This window comes from Leptopilina boulardi, unplaced genomic scaffold (assembly GCF_019393585.1).
Source record: "Leptopilina boulardi isolate dan_hultmark-lab unplaced genomic scaffold, ZJU_Lbou_2.1 LbouV2_123, whole genome shotgun sequence".
NCBI lineage: Eukaryota > Metazoa > Arthropoda > Insecta > Hymenoptera > Figitidae > Leptopilina > Leptopilina boulardi.
The window spans coordinates 3,746,397-3,770,923 of record NW_026137667.1 but is presented as its reverse complement, the minus strand read 5'-3'; the positions used below and the strand labels follow the sequence as shown (position 1 = coordinate 3,770,923).

At 28.9% G+C, this 24,527-nt stretch overlaps 2 protein-coding genes across 3 annotated transcripts in view; one reads left to right on the top strand and one right to left on the bottom strand.

Annotated features, from left to right (window-relative positions):
* The window catches only part of LOC127287704 (uncharacterized), a 64,062-nt gene that overhangs the window by 4,295 nt on the left and 35,240 nt on the right, over positions 1 to 24,527 (bottom strand). Inside the window, exons 4-6 of one of the 2 annotated variants that reach the window (XR_007843909.1) lie at positions 23,256 to 23,296; positions 5,074 to 5,154; positions 547 to 1,109 (exon numbers count right to left, since the gene is read on the bottom strand). The gene's annotated coding sequence lies outside the window, so the exon portion shown is untranslated. Of the gene's footprint in view, positions 1 to 546; positions 1,110 to 5,073; positions 5,155 to 23,255; positions 23,297 to 24,527 lie in introns of those variants that run through there. The other variant, XR_007843910.1, reaches the window with a different exon arrangement.
* The window catches only part of LOC127287652 (uncharacterized), a 31,229-nt gene continuing 17,674 nt past the window's right edge, over positions 10,973 to 24,527 (top strand). Inside the window, exon 1 of the mRNA XM_051314705.1 lies at positions 10,973 to 12,046. The gene's annotated coding sequence lies outside the window, so the exon portion shown is untranslated. The remainder of the gene's footprint in view (positions 12,047 to 24,527) is intronic.

The window sequence follows — 24,527 nt, the reverse complement described above, 5'->3', positions numbered from 1 at the left end:
TGACAATTCTGAGACTTGAAAATTCGTACAAATGACAATTCGGCGTCTTAAAAATCCCATCAATTAAAAATTCGGATAAATGAGAATTCGGCGTCTTAAAAATTCGGACAAATGACAATTCTGAGACTTGAAAATTCGTTCAAATCAAAATTCGGACAAATGACAATTCGGCGTCTTAAAAATCCCATCTATTAAAAATTCGGATAAATGAGAATTCGGCGTCTTAAAAATTCGGACAAATGAAGATTCGGTCAATTCGATAAGATTAAAATTTATTTAAATTAGAATTATTTTCAATAAAAAAAAGAAGATAAATCCTGTGAAATATAAATTCTGTCAAATAAAAATTCGGTAACTAAAAATTGTGTTATTTTGATCAAAAATAAATATTAAATGCTAGTTCGAAAAATAAAAATGCATCTAAAAAATAATTATAGGTATCTAGAAAAATTCTCTAAAATAAAAATTCCAATAAAATATTTCGGATAATCATACGCCCGAATATATAAAAAAAAAAAAAAAAATTTTATTTATTTTTGACGTGCATTTATAATTAAGAAACAGTTTTTGAAAACATTTTAAAAATACGACTATATACAGGAAGTGTCTTTATAAAATGAAGATTTCCCTTCTTCAATGCTCGCTAAAATATTCGAAAATTTTTCACTTCCGTATTTACAATGATGCAAGAGAAGGTGTTTGTCATATATATATATATATATATATATATAAGTTTTTGTTGATATATAATAGATTATACATTTGTTGAGAATTATATAACATAAATACAATCATCATTTATGAGGATGAGGATGCATCATGAGGATGCATAATTGCACTGTTTGCAATGGCGCCTCTGTCGCCTTTCTCTGGCACATCGACCTTGAGAAAACGATCAGTTATAAAAATCTGGCGCCAGTCGATCGATTTTTTTTTTTTTGTCAATCGCGATTCTTGAATTCTCCAACATTTTTTTCATTTTGCATCATTGCATAAGGTATATATATATATATGTACAAACACATACAAATAAATTGCAGCTCATAAATTTTCTTCACCCATATGATTTATAGGCTGCTGTTACTCTCGTTACATGAAGTTGAAACTTCCTGCAATAGTAATATGTATTTTCCCATAAAGAACATCTTTGTACGTATATATATATATTGAAATAGAAAAACCCTTTTAATGAAAAACACATTTTTGTCTATGAAAAAGTAATAATAAAAATAATAATTTTTTTTTTTCATCATCTTCAGTGAAAAATTTAATGATTTTAGCGAGCGCAGTTAAAGAAAAACTGTTAATTTAGTATATGCTATTAGAAATAGAAATAAAGTTGAAGAAAATAAATATGTTTCGTGTTTTTCCCCAGGGCGAGTATACATATTAGATTATAATTTACTACTTTACGTTTAATAGTTAACAAGACTGTAAGCTATGTTCTCATTATATGCAACTACTTTGCACACACTATGTTACAAACGCCTCTCTTTGGAAAACTTGTTATTTTACAAACTTTACTTGTTAATAATATATACAGGTTTTTACCTCACACATATATATATATATATATATATATATACTTAAATGAAAGTGTGACAAGATAATCGTAAGTATATTATTAATTTTTTAATATTTCAAAGTTAAAAGAAGGCGATAATTCTTTATCTCATTATTTGGAAGAATAAAACTAAATATAATTTAGAAAATTCAAATAAAAATTCTCTTTGAGTCGATCTTTGCGCTAGGAAAAAATATGAAAATTTAAAATTCCGGAGTTAAATGAATTTAAAAAAGGAATGTATTTCCGGTGTCGTGAACATGCTGCATTGCATATATATATATTTGAATCATTTTCGTATCATCTTATTACGGCAGCCATTAACCCAATTACGACATACACAACTATTGCATGCTTGTACAAATGATTGCGTTAAACACTGAATTCTTTGTCGGCGTCAATTATTACATATCATCAAGACATAGATTATACAAGTCAGAAAATAATACGGTCAGAAAATTTAGCGCCTGATGAATACACATTTGGCGTCGCATGAGGATCTCGAAAGATTAAATTCCACAATTTTCCTTCTATTAATTAATGCCATCATTTTCTATGATAATTTTTCATTAAAAATATCTTAGATTTTTAATACAATTAGTCAACAAAAAAAAACTATAATTGTAATGGAAAATACGTCAATTAGTTAATTATTTTCTGATTCATTGAATTCTGACTCATATTTATTTCAATTTTCAACTTTTAAATTTTCAGAATATTCTTCTTAATTTGAATTTCCCAAAAAATTGAGTTATATTTTGCGAAATTGCCCTTTAAAGAATGAATTCAAATGAAATTTGTTTTATACTTCCGTTCTGTTTTTCATTGCATTACACTCTTAGTGTTAAAATGCCATTTTTTTTTTGCCACTATATATGGAGACTAATTTCGTGGAATAAATGTTTGTTTCAATTGGCCGCTTCTTCCTTCCTCCATTATCCATATTGGACTTGGTAAACTCAATAAATAAACGATGTTCATTTACATCGAGAAAGTCAAGTGTTATTCTCAGCATGCTGCTCATTGAAGGGAAGAGAACGCTTCAAGTGAGAAGTAATTTGCACCGCAAAAGATATATATATATATAAATACAACCTTTTTATTCAAAGTAAAAATAATATATTTTCCCTACTCTCACAATTCATATAGAAAATTTGAATTATAATAAAAAAAGAGAGTAAAATTTTAATTTGAAAGAAAATTCGATAAGATTTGTCTTCCAATTTTTATGAGACCATACATATATAACAGTATAGTGTAAAATGCGTATTTTCAGTACGTTGCAGGAAACAGGAAATCCTGAGAATTAAACCAACAGTGTCTTCACTGTTCGAGAATATTATTCTCTCTTGGGAGAGAGAAAGAGAGAGAGACAAGAAATCATTGGAATTATTTCTCTATACTTCATTTTTAACTGAGCGCATATGATTCTTGACCTTTAGAATTTATTGAAAGAAAAACATTTCCTGATTTAGAAAAGGAGGCAAATAGAAAAAATGTATAAAATTTTTAATTTAAAATCCTTTTTTAAAATTTCGTTATAATTTAATAAAAAGATGTTAGTTTATGACTAACTGAGAATTCAATATTTCTAGTCCCCTACAGGCAATCAAGTTTTCGATAACGGTCCGGTCGTTAGGCAGATGGTTAATTTCGATCTAATTTTTTTCTTTTCCTAAATTTCAAGCTATTTAAAATTTTTAAAAAAAGGAACCTAAAAAGCCGGAAATGTATCACAAAAAGAAGCGTTATTCAATTTAGTACCGAAAATATAGAAATACACTGTTAAAAATTGGGCTTCAACTTTACATTAAAAAGATTGAAAATATATATTTTCAATCTCGACAAGTGCGAATGTTTTTATTTCATTGGCTTAAAGTTTTTTGTCCAACCAATCACATGCAAACACTTACACTTTTCGGATTGAAAATATATTATTTCAATCTTTTTAGTGAAAAGTTGAAGCACGATTTTTAACAGAGTGTAAAGTAACCGTTGCTAAGGAAAAAAAAATCCTTAGTAACCGTCGCTAAGGAAAGAAAAATCCTTAGCATTCCGTTATTAAGGAATGAAAATCCTTTCGGGCCTGGACCACGAAACCCTAAAAAGCCGGAAATATATCAAAAAAGCGTTATTCAATTTAGAACCGAAAATATAGAAATAAAGTAACCGTTGCTAAGGAAAGAAAAACCTTAGCAACCGTCGCTAAGGAAAGAAAAATCCTTAGCAACCGTCTCTAAGGAAATAAAAATCCTTAGCAACCGTTACTAAGGAATGAAAATCCTTTCGGGCCTGGGCCACGAAACCCCAAATAGCCGGAAATATATCAAAAAAGCGTTATTCAATTTAGTACCGAAAATATAGAAATAAAGTAACCGTTGTTAAGGAAAAAAAATCCTTAGTAACCGTCTCTAAGGAAAGAAAAATCCTTAGTAACCGTTACTAAGGAATGAAAATCTTTCGGGGCCTGGGCCACGAAACCCTAAAAAGCCGGAAATATATAAAAAAAAGCGTTATTCAATTTAGTACCGAAAATATAGAAATAAAGTAACCGTTGCTAAGGAAAAACAATCCTTAGTAACCGTTGCTAAGGAAAGAAAAACCTTAGCAACCGTCGCTAAGGAATGAAAAATCCTTAGCAACCGTTACTAAGGAACAAAAATCCTTTCGGGCCTGGGCCGCACGAAACCCTAAAAAGCCGGAAATATATCAAAAAAAGCGTTATTCAATTTAGTATCAAAAATATAAAAACAAAGTATAACGTAATTTTGAAAAATTAAATTTAGAAAAGAGAGCGTTTTCGTCCAAACGACGCAATTAATATAACCTGGGCCATTATCGCAAATTAAAGTGGTCACTATATACTTCATCCAAATTCCCATATATATATGTAACGCACTCAATTTTGCGAGGCGTATGCGAAAAGGTTCTCTTCCTTTTCCCCTTAAGGGTCGAGAGCAAAATACACAAACGCGCTTATGTGTGTCAGAGGGAGAGATAAAAACAGAAAGAAAGGGATGAAAACATGTTATATAACGAGAGAGAAAGAGAGAGAAAGAGAGAGAGAGAGAGAGAGAGAAGGGAGGGACACATTCAGAGACTGATGGCGCAAACCTTTTAGGCAAAACTAATGCACTGAACTTGTAACATTGGAGGCATACTAGGATTCATTACGGGAAGAGAGAGAGAGAGTAGTATGCAAAACATGGAACACCACGACACTGACTCGCGGATGTAATTATACCTGCTTCGCTTCGTATACTTGAGCGGAATGTTTTATGAACTACTACTGTGTTTGCGAAAGAGCACTCACACATTCATCAACATAATATACAGAAAAGTGGACGCCCAACGCTAAAATCTATAATAATCTATTAATAATGAAAGAGCAATTCGCGAATGCTAACACACACACTCTCGACGGTTTTTTTGTCTGATGAAACCAGACCGCAATTTTTGTTTTATCAAACTGAATTTCAAATTTTATTTATATAGATGAAAAATCTTACCTTATTATCGGAATATTTGAAACAGAAGAAAATAATCGAACCCCATGTTGAAAATTCAGAACGGAAGCCATCTCACGAGGACTGAAAGTAATAAATTGATATTAATTGCTAAAAAAAATAATTTTAAAAATTAATAAAAATTTTGTTTGATTCTCTTTTGTACAGACAATTTTCAAATCTGATTTGACTGACGTACACATACATATATATAAATAAATAGGATGTAAGACAAATGATGCTGAGCCTAATTACAATGTAGGGCCAGCCAATCCCTTTGCTTCTATGAATACTCTATTAAATCTCCGATTTAATGTGGTGAAGAGGGGTAACTAAAATTAATACAATGTTGACTTGACCCTCTCTGTTTCCGGAGCTACATTCAAGATCTGAATACTGAGTATATGGAATTGTAAAAGTTTTCTTTTTGTCTACTAAAATTTTTGTTTACTGTCTACGGTAAATAAAGGGTGTTTTTTTTCTCAAACAGAGAATTTTTAAAAGCAAATACAAAAGTATCGTTCGGATCACGTTTTATATATCTTTGAAATAATACATTTGATATGTTAAACACATTCAATGTATATAGACATAAATTCAATGTATAGTATAAAAATTGAAATTTTGTTTTATAAAGTATTCAGAACAGATCCGGTTGAAAATGATAGTAGAGAATGGGTATAACATGATGCATTGAGAAAAAGAAAGAAGACATTTTTTTGAACAACCATATAAACAACCATAATGGAACTAAAAAAATAGTTTTGTAAACGCGATAAATGATTTATTCCTTTTAAAAACAATAATTTGTAACAATTTTTTCATAATAAGTAATTTACGACTTTAATTATTATTTTCTATTTACAGAACCCAATTTCAAAACTACAATATATAATTGCGTGACAGTGATTTACCTCTGATTTGTAATATTTTTTTTTTTTTTATAGATGGATCACCAAACGTAGTGAAAAAGTGTGTCACATTTGACAAAAATTATATCGTGGGAACCAATGTCGATCATTCATCTCAGTAGTGAATGCAGGCAATATAGTCATTCAAGAAACGTGCGAAATAATAAAAGGAAAACAATATAATACTTTCTGCTTTCAACTATATATATATATATATACATACATCTGCAATTTATGTGCATATAAAGATTTTCCAATGTGTCACTAGGTTATACCATATTTAATTCTAACGAGCGAATAAATTTTTTTTTTTTTACTTCTTTATGACATGCGAGTCCTTATTTATATAGTAAAAAGATATCTCTCTTTTACTTGATAAAAATAAAATTATTAACGAGGCAAATTTGTAATCAGTTAAAAATTAACTGGTCTACTTAATCAAAAGCTTAAACTTCGTTTTACAATTTCAACTTGTTTTAATTCTTTTCACTTGTTTAAAATTTTTTTTGTATTTAAATATAAACTTTGTACATTAATTGTTTATAAATTAGTTTTTAAATTACTTTTCTAATTACTTTTTAAAATACTTTTTACAATACTTTTTAAAATACTTTTTAAAATACTTTTTAAAATACTTTTCTTTAAAAGTAAAAACTGGTTTTTAATTTTTATCTCAAATTTCATAGAAGCTATCAGTAAATATTAATCACTGTATCGATTGTCCATGTCCCTCTCTATATACCTACATTATTTCTTTAGACAAAGAGAGTAATATATTACTACAAGGAAAAGATGAGTAGACCACCAGCCGCTTTCTCACGATTTTCGTTCCTTCCTTGTATATAAGAAATTTATATTCTCCCTTGAATGTTTCTTTTTTTTTTTTTTCTTAAAACATTAAAGAAACATGAAAATACAATTCAGAAAACTTAAGAGGAAAATTATATTATTTCTTTTTGTAATAATTTTTTATACGAATTTTTACTTATAACTTTTTAGCTATTCGAATTTTTCTTTCGCAGAATTTTTAATTGTTAGCCCATTTTTATATTTTATAGTCATTTAATTTATATAGGATTTTTTTTTAATTAAAAGAATTTTTGATTTTAATTTAATTTAGCAGAATTTTCAATCAATCGAATTTTTAAATGACAAACTCCAATTCACCGAAATTTATATTTGTACAAATTTTTTAGGACGCCGCGTATTTTCATTTGTCCGAAATTATAAATGATTAAACAAATAATCGACAGAAAAATTTCGACGCAATTTGTTCGGACATTTGCAATTTCGAACAAATGAAAATTCGGGCAAATTCGAATTCGGACAAACAAAAATGTGGCGTCTCAATAATTCGTACAAACTAAAATTCGGGCAAATTCGAATTCGGACAAACTAAAATACGGCGTCTTAATAATTCGGTCAAATTAAAATTCAGACAAATGAAAATACGGCATCTTAATAATTCGGTCAAATAAAAATTCAGACAAATGAAAATAAGGCATCTTAATAATTCGAACAAATGAAAATACGGCGTCTTAATAATTCGCTCAAATTAAAATTCGGACAAATGATAATACGACGTCTTAATAATTTGGACAAATAAAAATTCGGGCAAATTCGAATTCGGAAAAACTAAAATGTGGCGTCTTAATTATTCGGTCAAATTAAAATTCGGGCAAATTCGAATTCGGACAAATGAAAATTCGGCGTCTTAATAATTCGGACAAATGAAAATACGGCGTTTTAATAATTCGGTCAAAATAATGATAATACGGCGTCTTAATAATTTGGACAAATGAAAATTCTGGCAAATTCGAATTCGGATAAATGAAAATACGGTGTATTAATAATTCGGTCAAATGAAAATACGGCATCTTAATAATTCGGACAAATGAAAATACGGCGTCTTAATAATTTGGTCAAATTCGAATTCGGACAAATGAAAATCCGTCTAAAAAATAAGAGAACAGATTAAAATTCGAATCACAAAATTCAATTGAATCAGAAATGGAAACTGCTCTTTTACAGTATATTTAATTTTTCTCAAATTTATATCGCACAGGTGAACACTTTTATATATTCAGAAATGATATAAATGAATGGTAAATCGCACGTACTAAACAAATTATGTTACCAGTAATAAACTGGAAAAGAATAAACATATATAAACAAGTCGACATCAGTTTGTAAAAGAGAAAAACGTGTCTCACATATAGAAGGTGCACGCAGAGCAAGATGAGGAAAAGCGGACGTTTGTATATACATATATATATAGGATACGAAATGTTTGTTGTGAAGTGATAACACAATTAGTCTGTCTCTTCATGCGCGACCTCTGATAAGGGATTCTCTTGTCGTGCATAACACGAACATGAGAACGTTCGTCAGCGTAAATCCGGCGGATAGAAGATCCCAAGGGAAAATAGAGGAGCGTTTCAGGGGCAGCACCCGATAAGGGTGGTTAACCCTCTCTAGAGAATGTGTGTGTGTGTGTGTATGTGTATATATTCGGTCCAAAGGTGGGGGAGGTAATGCCTTCCGGCACGTTTTCTTTGCTTGATTTATTCTATAAGGGTCTCTCTCCGAAACGCCGTAACATGACATATTTATGCGCGCATCAGGTGCGCGCTCACTTTCGCAAAGTACAAACATTCTGTGTGGCTTTTATGTATTTGAATTACTTTTATTCGAATCTTTACTTGATATTCATAAACGTGAACTTTATTATTTTCTTATAAAAACAAATGCAATAAATAAATAAACAAGTCTCGTCAAGGTAAACGATAATTAAATATAATTTGTTGCTTGTTTTTCGCAATTGTAATGAAATCTTATTAGTAAAATTATAATTTGTTATAATTATTATAAAGATTGTATCTTTTTGTCGAATTTTTGTATATTATTTCTTGTCATTCGACTTTTGATGTCATTACATTTACATATATATTTGCATTTTACATTGAAAAAACAGGTGAAAGACATAGTTCCCCTTTTAAGATATTGTTTTTGTTGTCTTATTAAATTCTTTTTTTTTCGTTTGCGACAGCTACTGCTGCGCTCAAAATTTTTTCACAGTTATTAATTAATTATTATTTATCAATTTTATAGACAAAATTAAATTAAATAATTAAAAATTATTAATTAGTTAATAAATATTTTTTTAATAAAACTCATTCAATTGAAATGTATATGTATACCTCGGAATTTTATGATGCTGAAGTCTGCAACGTTTTCAAAAACAAAAAATTAAAATATGTAGAATTATTTTTTCATGTCAATTTATATCTAATTTTGATTTGTACAAACTTTTAAGAAATTAACACTTTTATAAAAACCAGTTACCTCCGAATAACTATAATTTTAACCCAAAGTAATAGATATATTGTCTAATTATTTTTTCGTTTTCGTTTATAAAAACGTTGCGAACTTCACAGCATCATCAAATTTTTAAATGGCAGAAATTCCAAATCACCGAATTTTCATTTGCCCAAATTTTAATTTGTACAAATTATTAAGACGTCGCAATTTCGTTTGTCCGAATTCGAATTTGCCCGAATTTTAATTTGTACGAATTATTAGGACGTCGTATTTTCATTTGTCCGAATTTTAATTTTCCCGAATTATTAAAACGCTGTATTTTCATTTGTCCAAATTTGAATTTTCCCGAATTATTACGACGCCGTATTTTCATTTGTCCGAATTCGAATTTTCCCGAATTTTAATTAGACCGAATTATTAAGATGCCGCATTTTCATTTGTCCGAATTTGAATTTACCCGAATTATTAAGACGCTGTATTTTAATTTGCCCAAATTTTAATTTGTACGAATTATTAAGACGTCGTATTTTCATTTGTCCAAATTTGAATTTGCCTGAATTATTAAGACGCCGTATTTTCATTTGTCCGAATTATTAAGACGCCGTATTTTCATTTGGCCGAATTCGAATTTGCCCGAATTTTAATTAGACCGAATTATTAAAACGCTGTATTTTCATTTGTCCAAATTTGAATTTTCCCGAATTATTACGACGCCGTATTTTCATTTGTCCGAATTCGAATTTTCCCGAATTTTAATTAGACCGAATTATTAAGATGCCGTATCTTCATTTGTCCGAATTTGAATTTGCCCGAATTATTAAGACGCTGTATTTTAATTTGCCCAAAATTTTAATTTGTACGAATCATTAAGACGTCGCAATTTCGTTTGTCCGAATTCGAATTTGCCCGAATTTTAATTTGTACGAATTATTAAGACGTCACATTTTTGTTTGTTCCAATTTTCATTTGCCCGAATTTTTATTTGTCCAAGCAAATTGCACTGAAATTTTTCTGTCGATTGTTTATTTTGGCCAATTGTAATTTCGGACAAATTGGAAATTCGGCGTCTTAAAAATTCGGACAAATAATAATTCGGCGAATTAAAATTTTTGTCATTCGAAAATTTCAAATCACATAAAATTCGATTGAATGCACGCAAAAAAATATTCACCTAGAATAGCGATATGTTTCATTAAAACAGTGAAAATTTTCGCTATTGTAGACAAATATATATCGCTATTCCAGAGAAACTTATCATTGTTTCAGGTAAAATTTGGTTAAAAAATAATTATTTCTTATAAAATACTTCAAAATAATAATTCTAATTAATGATATTTTTTTGTAGGAAATTTTGAAATTATCTTATTTCAGTTCTCGGTAAGTTTGAAATTAAATAAAAGTCTATTATACCCTCTTTTTACACTCTGTGAAAGCTTTCTTCCAATTCCAATCCATATCCATTATCTCCGCGAAATGTATCTCTATCACTTGGGAATAATAAAAAGATCGAAAAAAAAAAAAAAAAAAAAAAACTTTGGGAAACATGCTCTAAGGTAGGGCGGAGCGGAATGAACCATAAGGGGTGGTTCGGTGTGGTAATAGCATAAATCGGTGTGCCGTCGGTAAAAGGGGAAGGGGAAGGGACAGCACCAGCAGCAGCAGCAGCAGCAGTAGACACTGGTGTTGGAAAGACAGTCGCCACTCGACGTCCGCACAGAACGGAAAGGAGTTCAACACAATCGTGTGTATCTAATTTTTCGAAAGTTTTTTTTATTTTTTTGAATTTTTAATACATATTTAATATGTAGAAAGAGAAAATTTTTTTGAAAATTTGCAAAAAAAATTGAGAAAACTAATTTTTTTATTGGTGAGAAAAAAAAAGAGTGCACGTGACAGTGTACCTCTCACTGTGAAGACAACGACCCTGGGTGATCGTGTTTGCTTCGCTAAAGTGCAAGGACTGTGGGGTGATAGTGCTTCTGTAGTACACTGACACGGAATCAGCGCTTACTTTGATTTCAACAAAAGAAGTAGATTTTTTCTTCTCTATTTTTCTTCAATTTAAAGTGTCAAGGTCGTTACTTTGAACTGATTTTCAGGTGATTAAAGTGCAAATCTAGAAGTATTTCTCGCCTTTTTCAGTAACTGAAAAACAAGATATTATGAGATAATTTTTTTTTTTTTCGAAGAAAATAAAACAACTGTCACTGGAGAATTAAAAGCTCTTCAAACACGTGCGACGACAATAACGGCACATGTAAGCACCGGTGCGAGATTAGCGACTTGATGGAACTAGCGAAGAACCAATCGCGTACAAGCTGTTTGGCACGAGCCATCGGCGAAATGAGATGGGTTGGGGTGAAGTGAAATGGAAGGGAAAATTAAAACCAAGTGAAATGAACTGATGAGAGAAAGTGTATAACTCGTCGCAGGTACGAGTTGAGCACGTGTAAATTATTTATTTATTATTTTTTTTTTTTTGAAAATTAAAAATCATAAAAGTGATTTTAAAAAGTGAAAATTATTTGTTCGATGAATAAAACTTGGCGAGGTGTTTAGCCGTGCGCGATATTTGTAAATAGCCACGGAAAGGGAAACGATTTTGCAATAATTTATTATAAACGAACGAAGAAGTTATATTACAAGGCAGGAAAAATTGATGACAGTGACGAGAGGAGACAGTTCACGCTACTACCATATTATTTTATTGGATATCGCTCTTACTGACTTCCTTCACGATAACGGTAAGTTTAAATGTACGCGCTCTCTTGGCACTGTAACGCTTCTCATATATATATATATGTCTAACGTGAGTCTGCATCATATTTGCAATGACAGTTTATCTTCCTTTCATCTCAATTAAAAAATTAAATAACCAAAAGATTCACCAAATCAAATTCTAAAACATTTAAATTTATAAGCTAAAATGACCGCTTTTAATGAACGAAAAAATTGAAAAATTATATCTTTTAAAAATTAAATAAACTCGTTAACTAAGTGATAACTCATGTTTTGACGCATCATGCAGGAAAAAGTATTCTTTTTTTTTCTTATTAATTGTATGTAGAAAAAAACAAGTTCTTCAACTTTAAAATGATTTTTTAATGTTTCTATCAGTTTTCTATTACAATCACTACGATAATTTCCTCTGTAAATCATTTTTCATTATTAAACGATTAACCATTTATATGGCCAATGACAGACTTGTATATATATACCTAGATTATTATACTCTAGTGTATTCAATGATGATAGTGACTATGACTTTGAAAAAAATAAAAAAGCAAATTGTGTCATGTGCACTCCGTTAGTAAAAATGTCAAAGAATTTCCAAGTTTATGTTAAATAAAACTACTCTTATAAAGTGACACGCGATTTAATATTACGTATAATAATTTTATACTTTGAATAAACTAATTATGAAAAAAAAAACATTAATTAAATGATAGAATATTATTATTATTTTTTATAAATCTTTTAAAAATATGAATATTTCAAGGAACCGAAAGAAAAGACAAAAAATATATATGTTTCTTTCGTGACAGTTTTACACCGAAAGGTGGATTTTTTTTTTTTTTTTAAATAAATGTACCATAAAGAAGATGAAAATTTTATCTCAAAAAGAGAGAATAAAAAGAGATATTGCTCAATTATTGATAAAGCAATAAAGATTTATTGATTTCTGTCTATATTCAACGTTATATAGTGAATATAATTATTGAAAATTACGGATATATTTATACTATAATAAAGCAAAACGCTAAAAACACTAAAAACCCAAAAATATATAAAAATAAAGTATAAATGAAATTTAAAAAAAAATCATTTTATATATATATTAGGAACAAGTTTTGGTGATTAAATTTACAACATAATTACAATGGCCTTCACTTTCATAAATAATTTAGGGTAAACTAATATTTTATGGCAAATATTTGTTCAAACATTAAAAAAGATAAAAATGTTACAATGATAAACTATAAATGATAATTTTTCTTTTTTTCATAATCCGTATTATTTATTTAATTAAAAAAGAAACGAAATTTTTAATCTTTTTATTAGTATTACTGCCTATTATTATTATTATTATTATTATTATTATTATTATTATTATTGTCATTATTATTATTTTTATACTTTTTATAATAACATGTAATTGAGATATGGATTAATAATAATTGTTTTTATATTGATTAAAAATACAATTTTTAGTCATGTAAATCAAAGATAATACTTTATGGTTTTCAATAAATGAAACTAACAATAAAATCTAAATACTAACCAGACATTCAAGGAATTTTTTTTTTTTTTAATGACTTCATAATGAAAGAATAATTAAACGCGTAGACAACAATATAAATTTGCTTAATAAAAAAAAAAAAAAAAAAAAAATTAATGAATAATGTTGAGTTCAAAGATGCAATTATTTTTATATTTGATTACAGTTAATTTGTCGCAGATATATATATATAAAACTCCCAATATTTTTTTCACTTATTGATTCGTATATTTATATATATATTATTAATATTGATTCTTATTATTATTATTGAGGGTAATTATTTTTCGATTAATATACCTATAACGCTATACGGAAGTTTTCCAAATTTTTGATTATTATTATTTGTTTAGTATCATCATTATTAGTGAAAAAAAAAATTTTATTCAAAGGTTTTAAAATGGAAATGTCAACAGTTTTCTTATTTATGATAGAATTAATTCAATATTACTATTTACAGTTAAATTAATTATTTCGGTATTTTTGAAGCAATTATAAAAAAAATGTTTTTTTTTGGAAGAAATACACTGAAAAAAGGGTTTGGCATTGACAACCAAACGTTTGGTTGGTATATTTAAGCAACCAATTTTTTTTTGTTGTATCAACAAAATTTTAATTGACTCAATGAAAATTTGTTTGACACGACCAAAATTAGAAAAAAAGGATTTTTATTGTCCTCACAGAAAATTAAAAGGCATTAAAATAAGCTGCAACGCGCTTATTATTTTCATCCAATTTTGCTTATTTTAATACCAAAATGAATTAAAATAAGCAAAATTGGATTAAAATAATAAGCGTTGCATTAGCTTATTTTTATACCTTATAATTTTCTGTGCTAACTAAAGTTTGATTGGAACAACCAAAATTTTGTTAATTCAACAAAAAAAAAAATTGGTTGCGTTGCAGCTTATTTTAATACCTTATAATTTTCTGTGCTAACTAAAGTTTGATTGGAACAACCAAAATTTTGTTAATTCAACAAAAAAAAATTGGTTGCTTAAATACCAACCAAACGTTTGGTTGTCAATACCAAACCCTTTTTTCAGTGTAGCTCTTTTTACTAATGAGATGGTACTTTCAATTAAAGTATTATCAAAACTTCTAAATATAGAATAAGTAAAAAAATAAGTAAAAAAATTAGAGCTGTGCAAGTATTTAAAATTCGAACCGCTCCAAAAGAATTATCATGGGCTCGAATCGAATATTCGATCCGAGCCTATACAAAATTCGAACTTTTGCACAGCTCTAAAAAAAATATAAGTTCTTTAATATATACTTATGTAAATAAATTATATTAATTGATTTAAAAGAAATACGGAAAATTATTTAAAGAAAAGTTTTTTCGAAACCGAAAGCCATGAACAAATAAATATAGAAAAGCCTAATTGAAGTTAAAAGGTTAGACAAATAATGTCTGCTCTAGAACTTTATAGTGCAACATGATTCCAGTATAGGTTAAAGGAGGTCGGAATCCGCGATCAGGTTGAGATCTTGGAAGGAAATCGAGATCAAAGTGGTTTTGCGACGGTTGTTTGCCTGGGTTATGCTGTTTCCACGTACATATACATATATATATATATAGTTAAAGGCCTGGACGCAGGTGCAGCAGTTATGACAATATTATGAGTGCTACCGTACTTTGCCGCGGCCGATCCTGTTTTAATCTCACCAGGGCAGTTGCTCTCAGTGTCTCTATTTCTACATTCGAATGCGTTCAACATATTTGAAAAATATATGTGCAAATAAACGAGAAATATAGACGCAAATAGAGAGTATATATATATAGATTATAAATATATATAATATTATAACGTAACAGGTATATACCTGCAACACTTTCTAACGAGAGAGACAGAGAGAATAATATTCGATCCGGTATAGATCTTGAAACGACGACAACGACGGCGGCAATATAATCCCATTAAGACCAAGATTCATCTCACGTTTGTGGCCTGATCCTCGAAAGTGTGTCCGACCGCAAAGTGGGTCGACCATGACACTCTTTTTCAAGTCCCCCGTGTGAATGAATTTATCACTTGACCACTGGCTCCTGAAGCCTCACAGGAAGAACAAAGAATGACCGCACAGGTTGGAAAGGAACTCATTTGTCTTTTTAGAAAGACAAAAAAAAGAAACTGCTTCCTAATATATCTATTTTCCCAGAGTTTTTTTTTTTTGGTCAAAAACTTTAAAAGCATTTCTCAATGCAATTTTTATTGGAGATCTCCTTTAAAGATATTTTTCTTCAGATGAGGGTTGACATGAAGGTTTTATTTTTGACAAGCGTCTTTTTTTTTAGATAAATATAAAATAAGATTGTTATGTTCCTTTTGAAAATAAATAAAAAATAATTAGTTAATCCTTAAAAAGTGTTGAATCATGCGAACTTGATTTGGAGGGGGAATATAGAAAAATTAGCTACGCCTAAATTGCGTTCGAATTTTGAGGGTGACTAATTAGCTACTGGGGAATAGGGTTGGCACCCGTTTGCTTTTTAACCATTAAGAGAGCTGATATTTTAAGACAGTTTGTGAGGGCTTTGACCGGCTTTTCGAAACTTATAATAGAACATAACATATGCACTAAAAGACTTAATTCTCAATATTCGTTGTGAAATATATAAATATATATACAAGAGAAGAAAAACATATATTTTCAGTTACAAAAATAATCAAAAGAAACTATTGGAGAGGAAATATTTTATAAGTAAATTATATTGAATTGAATCGACTTTGCTCATATTGTGTAAAGGATTTGCACGACGACGACAGAAGCGGGATCTGAAGTGAAAGAGAAGGGTCGGTAAATTGCTATATAGGAATTTAATCCTTTGGATGTTGGAAGAGAGATCTAATACTGTCAGTGGTCACAGGTTCAATCAAGTACTGAACCAATTCGCGTTTTCGAAACGAGAATTTAGCCATTGATGGGGTATATATCAGCACAGTCAAACTGTATATATATATATATAGAGAGAGAATGGGAATGAAATAAAGTGCGGTGAAACGCGCTGCATGCAAATAATACACATTGGAATCGGAATCTTTCACCAGAACGAAATTCAATAGCAATTTGACCATGGATCCCATTAATCCCAACTGACTCGAATTTCATTAAAAACAACAAAATTACCCTCATCCTTTCAACTATTTTGGAAATAGAAATCATTTTATTAATTTTCCTAAATATTACCACAATATTGTTAATGAAAATGAAACTGATATTAGAAATTAAAACCGGTTTACGAAAACGAATTGATTATTAAAAATTTTCATGGTCTAAAATGCTCTGATACGTGTCCAAGAAAGCGTAGTGCGTGAAAAACCAGATTTATACCAGGAAATTATGCTGCAACTATACCTAAATATAATTTTTAATGAATAATTTAGACGCAAGTTTGTAAATTAAATTCGATAATTTTAACAATTTAAAAAATGAATAATGAAAATTATTGCGGTGAAGAGTATAGTTTCCCATCAGGAATAAAGTGGATTGTTGTTAACCGCGAACCACTTCCGATCTGACCCTAAATTACAAAGCTTCCTCTTGCTCCTCAAGCATCATCATCCGCATCGTTCCGCACGTAGTGAGTGCAGATTGGAAATGAGAAGTAAAGAGACGATGTAAAAGCCATCTGATGAATGTCTTATGAAGCAAAAGAGACGAGACCCCCAGACAGGCGGATATCCTGGCATTATGTAACGTTGCCCTCGCGGTAGTCTTCTCTCTAGACGACGACACCTTTCTCTTTATAATACATACATAGTTCTACTTGGCGAGAAAGAGAGAGAGAGAGAAGTATAGTAAATGAAAAAAAAAGAAGAAGGGCGAACGGGGTCAGTCACATGCTTCGCGCCAAATTCACCGGTATATTGCTAACTCTCCTTAACCCAACCTACGCAATCTTCTGCTCTCCCGCATTCATTACACAATAGCCCGTCAGGCCTTGATCATGAAATCCTCACACACTGACTGTGTTCTCATCTCACCTTGCCCTGTCTTCAACCTTTTAATTATCGCGCCTTCCAAGAATTACCTTCAAAATCATCATTTTCTTTTCTTTCTTCACTTGTCAAAAAATTTGCACAAAAAAAAAAGAATTACTCAAGAATCCAAAAGACGAAATTAGTCTACAAAGATAAAAAACTTCTTTGCAATTCCGAAATTAAGGAAATACTTTCACAACATAAAATTTCCAAATAATTTAGAAATTTTCTAGTGGATAAAAAGTTTATCTATTATATAAAAAACCTTTTGATTAGAATTTTATATTTTTAGAAATTTATGATTTTTGTTAAAAATTTTGTTACACTACTGCTTGTATTGTCATAAGCTATATTATGATTTATATCGTGTATTTATACACCGCAATGTTCATTGTCAATATGATTCTTCGTTAAAATGCTTTTTATGTTTTACAAAATCACAAACAGTCGTTAATAAACAAATTTAATCTCTTATTTTTAAATATCAGCGAACAAAACAAAATTAGAATTTTAATAAATCCTACTAAAGTTCAGAATTATATATAGTAAAAATATCCAATAATCGAAAAATCAACTATACATTTATTAGAGATGAATTTTATTTGTTCAAATTATTATTCTGCACAATTTTCATTAAACCGATTTTCCATATTACAAAATTTTTATATATAACCAAAAATTCATTTCACAGAATTTTCATTTGTCCGAATTATCAAGACGCCGTATTTTTATTTCTCCGAATTCGAATTTTCCCGAATTATTAAGACGCTGTATTTTTATTTGCCCGAATTATTAAGACGCCGTATTTTCATTTGTCCGAATTCGAATTTGACCCAATTATTAAGACACTGTATTTTCATTTGTCCGAATTTGAATTTGCCCGAATTATTAAGACGATGTATTTTCATTTGTCTGAATTTTAATTTGCCCAAATTATTAAGACGCCGTATTTTCATTTTTCCGAATTATTAAGACGCTGCATTTTCATTTGTCCGAATTTGAATTTGCCCAAATTATTAAAAAGCAGTATTTTCATTTGTCCGAATTATTAAGACGCCGTATTTTCATTTGTTCGAATTCGAATTTGACCCAATTATTAAGACGCTGTATTTTCATTTGTCCGAATTTGCCCAAATTATTAAAACGTAGTATTTTCATTTCTCCGAATTTGAATTTGCCCGAATTATTAAGACGCCGTATTTTCATTTGCCCGAATTTGAATTTGCCCAAATTATTAAAAAGCAGTATTTTCATTTTTCCGAATTCGGATTTAGCAGAATTTTAATTTGTCCGAATTATTAAGACGCCGTATTTTCATTTGTTCGAATTCGAATTTGCCCAAATTTTTAAGACGCCGTATTTTCATTTGCCCGAATTTTAATTAGACCCAATTATTAAGATGCCGTATTTTCATTTGTCCGAATTATTAAGACGCTGCATTTTCATTTGTCCGAATTTGAATTTGCCCAAATTATTAAAACGCAGTATTTTCATTTGTCCGAATTATTAAGACGCCGTATTTTCATTTGGCCGAATTCGAATTTGCCCGAATTATTAAGACGGCGCATTTTAATTTGTCCGAATTCGAATTTTCCCGAATTTTCATTTGTCCAAAATTGCAAATTGTACCAAAATCTTTCTGTCGATTATTTAATCGATCATTTGCAATTTCGGAAAAATGAAAATTCTGTAATATAAAAAATCGATTTAGTGAAAATTCAGCAAAATTCGGCTGAATGAAAATTGTATCCCTCTGAAATTCTATTAAATGAAAATTGGAGAAATAATAAATAAAAAGAAATGTCGATTATAGATACATATTATTGGAAAGTATATATAAATAAAAATTTATTCAGTGTCAAGTTTAGTGTCAGTTAACGTGGGAACTTTACTGTGTAATATTTCCCGAGAAACAATATAATGAAGATAGGACAAGAAGGGTCGAGTATATAGTAGATTTAATGATCCAGGTATTAAATCTGTTTCGCAATAGGCGGTCTACTGCAAATGAGTCACGTTTAAAGGAAGCTCACGAACGTACATGCTTTTTTTTTGAGAAAAATATATTCTTAACACAGACTTGCTGCGAGAAATTCAAACTCAGAATACGTGTTTGGGCATTTATGTCTCAGCAAATTTTTTTTTTTTTCTTTTTTTTTTTTAAAGTAAACTTCTCAATTCCCAGTCTCTGTTGCACCTCGCACTCTCTAAAAGCACCTGACCGCGCGCTCAGATTCATTTTCACGAAGAATGACTAACGCCCCTCTCTTCTATAAAGACAAAGGAATATATTACCTGGGACACAGTTTTATATTGAAAATCCAATGGATTTTATACTAAAACTTCTTCCCGAGAGAATTCTCTTGGAAAAATTTTTCCAATTTTTATTTTTTCATTACTTTTTAAAATAATAAAAAAAAAAAAAAAAATGTTGAATAAATATTGAAGTATCTTGTAGGTCATTGCCAAATTGTGATTTCAATCGAAGTCTCATGGTCACAGTCAATTGACATTGTTTTTTCTTTATTCATTGGCGAATTTATTTCGGAAAAGTATTTCGCAATTTTTAACAATAATTTTCTATTGACATCATTTTTACAAATATGTAATATTAACAAATATTAATTTTTTTACTATCAACAATGCGATTTAATTTTACGTTTTCTGTCGTTGTATTAATTAATTACATGATTAAACTTTGTGAAACTATCTTTAATTAAGAGCATGTTAATTAGAGTCGTAATTACACGTCAATTACCAAGTGCCTCAAATTAGTTTCCCACAGAAATAGTATAAATGTGTATCAAATGAAGGACATGTTTTTTAAATTACTATTATAACATTTTATATTTCTCTTTTTAGAATTTAGTATCTTTTTTCTTTTTTTTTTTTGATAAACAGAAAATTACACCTGGCTTTCATATATCTCTCTGTTCGGAAACACATTTAAGCAAACTGTGTCAAAAAAGAAAACTTTAAACCGTTATTGTATATGCTTATTGTAATTGATATTATGAGAATATTTTTGTTAGCATAAGTATTTTATTTCATTTATAAAAATATTCTTTCATCTTATTCCCTTATTAAGTTGTAAAAATTTAACCATAAAAATAACTTAGCTCAAGATAAATAAGTTTGAGATTAGAAGGGAGAATATGAAGAATAAATGCAGTAAAAGGATTATAGCAGTTTATACAAGTCTTGTAAAGTAATAAAAAATTATGTAAAAAAAAAAAATTAATTTTTTTTTTTTTTAAATTGCAACTAGGAAACAGAAACACTTTCTCGATTATAATCAGCCCTGGAGGGTTAAGATTAGATCCATCGCATCATGGATCGTAGATTATCGAAGACCTGAGGATAAGTGATGAAACTGGATTACTAGAGAGCGCAGGTAGCTCGAGGAGAGAGAGAGAGAGAAGTATGAAATTACAACAAGAACAAGAGTCAAATCGTTCAAAAGTAACCTAAAGGTTCATTCATCCGAAACAGAAAGTTTGCAAAAAAAAAAAAAAAGATGTTTGGAAAAATTTTATTTTTTATACATGAAACTTGATTGACAATTATGTGGGTGAATAAACCATAATTATATCAATTTTGCTCCAGTATATGCTATACATAACTCGCTAAACCGGATTGAAGCATACAATACATTCTCTGCCGCACCCCCATCTTTTGCTCTAAAGTTACGATTCATTTCAATATAATATTATATTGAATTCTATATCGAAAAATTTACAACAAAAAAAAAAATAGATCAGTCATTTTGAAAAAAACCTCGGTATGTTTAATTCGTGCCAAATGATATATATTCAAGTGAAAGTTATCAGAGAATTTAGTACACTAAAAAATTTAGTGGTATAAAAATTTACAAATCGTAAAATCAAGTATATAAACAATTAGAAAATTAATTTTTTAAAAATAGATATACAAAAATAAAGAATATGATATTTTATTTGTATCGTGTGAACGGTACTTAAGACAGTGTGGCCTTAGGCACTCGGTCACTGACACTGTTTCCCAACCTGTGCGACGGGGTCCTCGTGTATCACGTGACCATATTGCAAATAAAAAAAAAAACAAGTCATTTAACACTGTTAAACTGACGAGGAAATGAAAAACTATTCTATTAAAATATCTATCAGCTATCAAAAACTTATACTAAAACTAATCAGATACTAATTTTAGGAAGTTGATTAATTTTTAATGACATAAAATATATTACGTACAAGTTATAATTTTTGGAACGTGAATATTTTTCAAGTCATTATACATTCGTATTTAGAAATTTTATAGCACTCTTTAATTTTTTTTGGAAAAATTTGTCAAAATAAAATTAAACCGATTTTAGTGAAATTGATATAGCGTCGCAATATAGAAATTGTGACTTTTATTGCTCGGCTTTAAGGGAAACATTTACCGGATGCACGTGCGAACTGTATAAAAGGGGAACTTTTACGAACTCATAATTTATATATTTCTCCGTCGAATGTTCAAGATTTGAGAAAATGGTTATTTACCCCTCGAATAATGAAAAATGCCACGCGTTTCTTTAATTAATGTTTTGTGATTTTAACACACATAAATATAAACATTGAAACACGCGCTTAATTGAAAATTTTCTTTTAATTTCAATTAGTTTTCTCTAAAATCGAAAATTAAATTATTTCTACCGCACACTGAGAAAAATATGCTATTGAATCAATAACATTTCTGCCAAAGGTATAAAAATTATTGATTCAAAAGCATATGCTATATAATCTATAAAATATTTTAAAAATTTTATAGCATATGCTTTTGAATCAATAATTTTTATACCTTTGGCAGAAATGATGTTGATTCAATGGCATATTTTTCTCAGTGCACTAATTTTAATTCTATAAAAAAAAAAAATGTTTCACACAAAAACAATGGACAAAAATAAATGTTATAGAATCAGAATTTTTAAAAGAAGAATTAAATGCCAAAGATCACGATTCGCATTTCTTTATTCTAATTCCACCTTTTTCGAAGAAAGACCAATTAATGGTGAACACGGCGTTGAAGCTGCGTTCTTGAACCCTTTTTTTTACGATCTTGAGTTAATCTTTCTGTCTATTATTTGTTTGGCAATTTGCAATTTCGGATAAATTCGGCGTTTTAAGAATTTTATCAAATAAAAATATGGATAAATTAAGATTCGGTGAATTGGAAATATTAAAAAATTCGTATCACTTAAAATACTATTAAGAATTCGGTTAAATTAGAATTTTTTTACATAAAACGTTGGTGTAAAGAGAAATAAAAAAAAATCTAAAAATTCACTTTAAAATGAATTTTGTGACTTTTATATGGAATAATTCGCCCCGATGTTTATAACAAAAAGGGGAGTCTTTTTTTTCTGTATTCTGTGAATGTGCGAATAAGCCTTATGATTCTGTTCGCAATTTGCTAACAGAATATATCTACAATAAATTGTGCAATCAACCTTCTAATCAAGTGATCTTTCTCTATACATGCATATATATGCAGTATTAACATCACCAAGAGTATATATATATATAAGAGAATTATATGCATTATTATTATAATACTAGACAGTTATTTTTATCTTTAATTATACCGTATACCTATTTCTTTCACTTCCACGTTTTTTTTAATAACTATTGTTATGTTGTAAGATTTAGTAATTTTATAGTAATCACTTACCATTTTTATTGTTTGCCAGTTGTTCGCGCAGCAGGAATTTCCTGAAAAATTAAAAGTTGCATCAATATTATTACGCAATAGTAATTTTAAATTGAATATATATGTTTTTTTTTAAATTCCTATTAAACTAATATATTTGTGTCGAAATATTTTATTATTATAACTAAAAGTATGTCACTGAATCCAAGAACATTAAAATTTGATTCAAATTAGATTTTACAAATTCTATATATCTTTTTTTTGCAAAGAAATATTGACATAGTTTTTAGAGAATAAACCAAAAATATAAAATGACAATTAATAATTCAAGTTTTATCCTGGATAAAATGCGCACGTGCTCAACAGTGGATATGCAACCGTATGCAGTAATATTATCGGTGTAGAAAAAAAAAAAAAGTGGCAAAGAATGTGTGTAATTATCATGAAATACCTAATAAATGTTTGACTTCATTATGAAATAGTCGATCGAGAAATTAAAATTATTTTCTGTATATATATGCAAGTGTGACATTATTTATCAGGTCTAGACATTTGTATATATATATATATATATATATATATATATATATATATATATATATATATATATATATATATATATATATATATATATATATATATATATATATATATATAAATTCAATTCGTTGAATTTGTCAAAATTGATTTAATTAAAATCTTTTTTTCGCAAAATATATTTATTACACGTAGCGAATGAGGAGAAAATATTTAATTATTAAATATCGTAAAATATAATATAAATGTTCCTATATAGATATATTTGCATAATGTTGGAAAATTGCGATCAATAAGTTTATTTTGAGAGAGGAAACAAGACCCTCTAGCCCGGGGCCCTGAATTAATCAATGCCGACTCTGCTACCGTTGAGATGAGAGGGGTTATCGATAATCGAGAAAACTTTACAGACTCTCTCTCCGATATTCGAGAGAGAATCATCTCTCTTTTCAGAGACTAAATTTTCTTATGTAATTTCTCGAGAGCCATTTTTAGAGAAAATTATAATTATAATTATTATTATTATCATTATTATTATCATTATTATCATTATCATTATTATTATTATTAGTATTATTATTATTATTATTATCATTATTATTATTATTATTATTATTATTATGGGTTCGAGCTAGCCTAGAGACGGTCCTGATAATAATGGTATAAAAGAAGGACAAAAAGAGGAGGTTCTCGTGACTGGCTTCCAACGTTGGCTATAGTATAACTGATCTTCTCTTTCTCTCTATCCTTGTGTAT